The 6000-nt window shown below is 25.9% G+C and overlaps 1 protein-coding gene across 1 annotated transcript in view; it reads right to left on the minus strand.

Annotated features, from left to right (window-relative positions):
- The window catches only part of LOC107455410 (uncharacterized), a 68115-nt gene extending 62595 nt beyond the window's left edge, over positions 1-5520 (minus strand). The window contains exon 1 of the mRNA XM_016072965.4: positions 5323-5520. The gene's annotated coding sequence lies outside the window, so the exon portion shown is untranslated. The remainder of the gene's footprint in view (positions 1-5322) is intronic.
- Between the last annotated feature and the right edge of the window lie 480 nt (positions 5521-6000).

Raw genomic sequence — 6000 nt, forward strand, 5'->3', positions numbered from 1 at the left:
AGTATAGTTACAGTAAATAAAATTTTAAAGAAAAGAAAGATGAAGCTAATGTGACAACATTATTTTACTAATTACGATAACTCGATATTGCCTACAGTCAGCTATTAGTATTAAGAGAATTGAATAAAAATAATAAACTTCGTTGTTACGAGCAGGACATGCAGTTCCGTTTTGTACCAAAATTCATAAAAGCCAGCAGCTTCTATTGAGCTCACCAGTGCATCATTAAATAATTACTATGCGTAAAGCAAGAAATTGTATAGGTGATATTTATATATATATATATATATATATATATATATATATATATATATATATATATATATATATATATATATATATATATATATATATATATATATATATATATATATATATATATATATATATATATATATATATATATATATATATATATAGATAGATATAGATAGATAGATAGATAGATAGATAGAAAGATAGTTATGTGTATATAAGTATTATGTATGAATGTATTATGTATGTATGTATCATATATGTCATTGTGATGAGTATTTCTGTCGCAATGTAGGAAATATTGGAATTTTATAATTTAAATATAAAGAAAAGCTTTAATATGTTCATGAAATTTCTACTGAAATTTAATAAATACCATAAAATATTTTAGTAATACGTGTCAAATTTTAGTAATAGGTGTCAAAGCACTTCAGACACACTATCTATCTAGTTTTTTTTTAACGCTACGTTAAATTCATACATTATTTTTTAATTTCAAGAAAATATTATGCATTTTTAGAAAAATAATAGTCATAGAATTAATTCAACTCTAAAAAACATTTTAGATTTTTTATAGTGTTTAAATTTCTTAAATATAAAAATACTACATATTTTAAACTGGATGTCTAATACTAGGTTACAAACTCATACTAATCTGCATACCACACGATGCAATAAGTTATAATTGAAAAAAATATATTTTATAACCTGTCAACTACATATAAGGTGTACAGATACTTATTATGCATACACTATTAGTAACCACAGCCTAAGTCCAATGCTCATTCCCTATCTAAAAGCCTAGCTCAAATGTCCAGCTAAATTTCTTTTTTGCAGTTTTGAAACCATGTTAAGAAAACTTTAAAAAACCTATACTTTAGTATTCATAGTCTTTTACCGTACCACTTGTAAACGGTTTCAAAACCAGGAAATAAAACAAAAAATGCTCTATTCTGTTAACTTAAGGTTAATTGGATGGACTGATTGCTGCTGGTTATTTTACCGTAATTTTAGAATGAAAATTCTCGTAGTGTATGGTAAAAAATGCTAGCAACCTGAGTACCTGTATTTTTATTGTAATTTAGTTTGGAATTTGTGCAGCGAATTTTGAACTGCTCTTTAGCACGCAGTTTGATTATAAATAAATTAGTACATCGGAGCTTAATATATCTAATTATTCTTGGAATGAGTTAACCTTAAAGCGTCTCAAAATATGAAGTTTTAATAAAGTACCTGAAATTTCCTCTATCATTAATCAAACTAATTCGATTTAAACTTGAAAAACAAATTGCTTCTCAATTTAAATGATAAACTAGGCCTCAGTTACTAAGAAATGTAAAGATTTCCCTCAAAATTAGAATGTCTGCGTACACCCAAACGAAAGGAATGATCACCAAGTTCTGCGTAATTACAGTTTTCTGTTAAGCCTACTTAAAATGAAGATTTAGATTCTACACGCTGGACAATTTTTCTTTTCAAAGAGTTGCTCGTTTAAATGAAATAAACTGAATATTCGTCTCATCCTCATGCGGATGTTTTTGACGAGTTCGTTAAGTTTAATTGAAATATGTTACAGTTGTAATGAAATGTTCCTTATCGAAAAAATATTTTCACCATCCATGGAAGTTTTGATAATGTCAAGCGTTATCATTTTATTTAAAGAGGGATGTGCCTTATCATGAAAACATTATAACTTTGGGAAAATACACTACATCCATTATGTAAATAAGAAATTGCCATTTTAAATTTACAAAATTTTCTACACCGTAAGAAATTCTATATCAAATTACGGTATAAAGTACCGGCACTTTGAGCTCATCATCCGCGAAGTCCATTTTTACCATGAAATATTATACCGTAATTTTTAGTGTAATATTTAATTAATTCGAGTGATTTACTGATTTTACGGTAATTATTAATGTAAAAATTACAGTATATGATATTTTTTGTTCCATAACATGTTCCAGTAAAAATGGATTTTGCTGTAAAAAGTGTGGCATCCTCAGTGCAGGTCCGTTTTACCGTAATTTGATCCGGAAGTTTTAACATTGTACACTTTTGACGAAATCATTTTTTGAGAAATCTTCTGAGCGAAGATCGCATCAAATTGAGAAAATAGTTATCTTTATTTATTTGAAATTAAGAATTTCATCAAAAGCATTAAAATTAAAGCAGCATATCCATCAACGCAATCTTTAAGACTTACAACAGAAAATAAAAGGAGCGAATTAATACTCAATCATTTCTAAGAGTTCAATCTGGGAATAGACAAGTGAGCACATTATCTCCAGTAATATCGTTATATATTAAGTAGTTTCAAAATTAAATTTTAAAAAAATGCTGCATTGCTCTCGAAGTTTATTGAGAAGAATAAATGAGATTTTTTTTTTTTAAATCAAATATTTATAAAATGTATATGATAAAATGTGTGATAGTTTTCTATTTTATCAAAAATTATGTGCTGTCGATACAAAATGACGAAGAAAAAGGTAAAATATCTAAAACATTATTGTTTTGTTAAAACTGTTAGTATAATTTCTAGAGTGCAGCTGAGACGATGAGAAATATCATTTTTATAAGAATATATGTTATTTTTTATTTAAATATACGCATTAAGAAAAGAAATGGATTCGAGAGCGGTATTTTAGTAATGCCACAGAATCATCCTAACTATTAAGTTTGCTTTTATTAAAAGCCGGTTTAAATGTTGTCTATAAAATATTGAATGGACGAATTAGTCAATTTTAACTCTTAACCAAAAAGTTTTCAAAAATTGAATTTTCATTCTTTCGGAAAGTTGAAAGTGATAAGTTAACAGTAATAAATAAAATTTATAGAAAATTCCTATTACTTTCAATATAGTATTACTCATATTGTCATAATACAATTCAGTTTTTTTTACGATGCGGTATTTTAAAAAACATTTATGGCGTGTACTTTATGGAAATGTATGACAACTTTTCGATTTAAATTTTATCGTAACTAATGCATTGATTTTTTTCAATCTAAAATCATTTTGGTATTTACACATAATTTATATTTCACTCAAATTCTTTAATCTAAAAAATATATAAATAAATATCCCAAACAATAGCACAACTGGAATTTATCTACAGTATTAAAATGACAATGTAACTCTCGGAGGATTATTTAGAAATGTTTCATTAAAAGAAGGTTTTGTTAAAATATAAAAACTAATGAAATTTGCCTTTTTAACGCATTTTATACTCGCTAGGAATTTCATGAGATACATAATAATTGATTTGATAAAAAAAATTATAAAGCTTTTATTATTTTGCTAATTGAATAAAAAAGTTAAGTTTAGGTTTTAAAAGAAATTTTGTTTACGAATATAAGAAAGGTAGCTATTATATTTATTTAAAAATAAAGTGTTTCAATATGAAAAAAGTTAAAAGAGTTGAAATAAACAGTTTGTCAATAACATTCTTTGTCATTAAATAAAACAAACCAGTGCTTAGTTCTTACCGTGACATTTAGTGACAGTAAAAATTTCTTATCAATAATACTTTTAAAATACTTTTAAAGGCGAAAAGATTCTTTTTTAAAATCATTACTTTATTTTCTACTTAAATTTATTTTAAAATAGAGAATAAAAACAAAAATTGCCTCGTTAATTTAATTTTCCTTGCTTTTTTAAATGTCTATATTTTACAAACATTTTTCAAATTCGCGTGAAATAAAAAGTTTAAATATTTATCGCAAATATTTGTTATCAAATTAATTTAGCATCAATGTGATTATAAAAAGATGCGCAAAATAGTTAACTTATCTTTTTTTACAATAAGAATTAAATTTATGTCTTTCAGCTAAATTATGAGATATATATTGAGGCAGCAAGTAAAAGCAAAACTTCTAAAATATTGAAACCTTACAATAATACTGGCTCTATGGAAGTACACAGCGATTTATTTAGTTATTTAGCTGATTTATTATGAAAACACAGCGATTTTTACTCTAGATCATTAGCAATTATTTGGTTTAATTAATTATAAAATATTGCTTTATAGTCAATGTCGAAATTTGGTAACTGTGGCAAAATTGTGTATTCCTTTTTATAATGATACCTCAGTAAGGGAATAAAAACTATTTATTCAGTAAAATTTATTTTTCAGTTCTTTATTTGTTATAAGAACTAAACTTTTTAAAACCAAAATTTCCGATAAACCGTTACTATATGAACAGCTAAATGAATGGTTAAATAACTGTTTTTATTACCATGATTATTATTTTTTTTTTTGAAACTAGAAATGTCTTTAAGTGATGTATTTATATTAGAAATTTTTCTCTGTGTATTTACGAAAAACACATTAACGACTTATTTTGAAATACATGAAATTTTTGCTTTGAAATAATTTAACCTAAAAAAGAGTCCTTAGTACCAAATTTCGTTGCTTATAGATATTCTAATAGCTTAAATTTTTTTGAGTTTTTCAGGCAATGTTCTCATTTTTCTACCAAAGAAAGTACTTGAAAACATTCAAAATAAACCATAGTTATTTTTATAACTAATTCAGTATGAAACAGGATGTTAAATTTATTATGATTTCTACTAAATAAATGAAATTTTTATTCCATTTTGAGTAGAAATGTTTTCGTACAAATATCAATAGCTATATTTCAGATATTATAAGGAATATGAATTTATTAAATATTGTTAGTGTATATTATGCAAATTATACTCTATGAATATAAATCGTGTTCTATGGATTTGTGTTGTGTTTATAGAAAAAAAAAACTTTATTCTGCAAATGTGAATTATATTCTACAGTTATAAATCACAGTTCATCAATTTGAAATGTTTTCTAATACGAACTGTTTTCTAAGAAGATGCTTTGTATATTGAGAATAAAAAATGCATCACATTTAATAAACTCTGTTTTACTAACAATTTCTAGCGTTGAAACATAAAAGGAACCTAAATCCAAAATAAAGTGTATCAAATAAAACAATAATATGTAATTTGTTTTAAGAAACATTGCCTTTCTAATGTAATTTTTGGTCACTAATATTTTCATGTTTTATTTAAATAAACATGGAACTACTTACTTTTGTTTTTAATCAAAATCGGAGAGTAGTAAGTTTTGAAGGCAGACTTTAGTACACATGTCCTTGAGATGAAGGTAATGGAGCAGAAAATGGTCTCAGTCTATGGTATCTCATGTCCTCCAACTAGTTTTGGCAAGAGGAGGCAATACTGGTCTAGAAGACAAGACCGCAACCTGTGAACGAGCCGCGGAAGCATGTGACTCCACACCGACCAATGGTCGATAGCGCATTCTGTTGTCATGACAACAGTGTATTTACTACCGATCAAGAAGGAACGAAAAGGATGCCTGGGAGCAGAAGGATTGTCGGAGGGAGAAATGATAGTGGCTATTGTAAGTACTTGTTCTGTTCAAACTGAAGGAAAATCTTCAATAAAAATTAGGTCAACATACGTTCATGATAGTTTTCATTGTGTTTGTTTATGTTAAAGAGATACAGCTCGCTAAACAATTAATCTAATCAGTTAAAAAGTGCACTGTTTCAAAATTTACCGTTGAATGTAATTCAAAGAAATGACTCATTTGTTTTATTTTTTAAACTTAATTTAATAAAGTTGTGGCCTAAGTATTATTTTGAATTTTTTATATAATGAAAGTTTCGATCTGTAATGTTAAAAAAATACTCATATTTTCACGAAGCCTTTTTCTTGAATGAAAACATGCACTGTAAAAAATTTTA

This window comes from Parasteatoda tepidariorum, chromosome 2, assembly GCF_982258835.1.
Source record: "Parasteatoda tepidariorum strain Cologne lab strain chromosome 2, Ptep-v5.0, whole genome shotgun sequence".
Taxonomy (NCBI): Eukaryota; Metazoa; Arthropoda; class Arachnida; order Araneae; family Theridiidae; genus Parasteatoda; species Parasteatoda tepidariorum.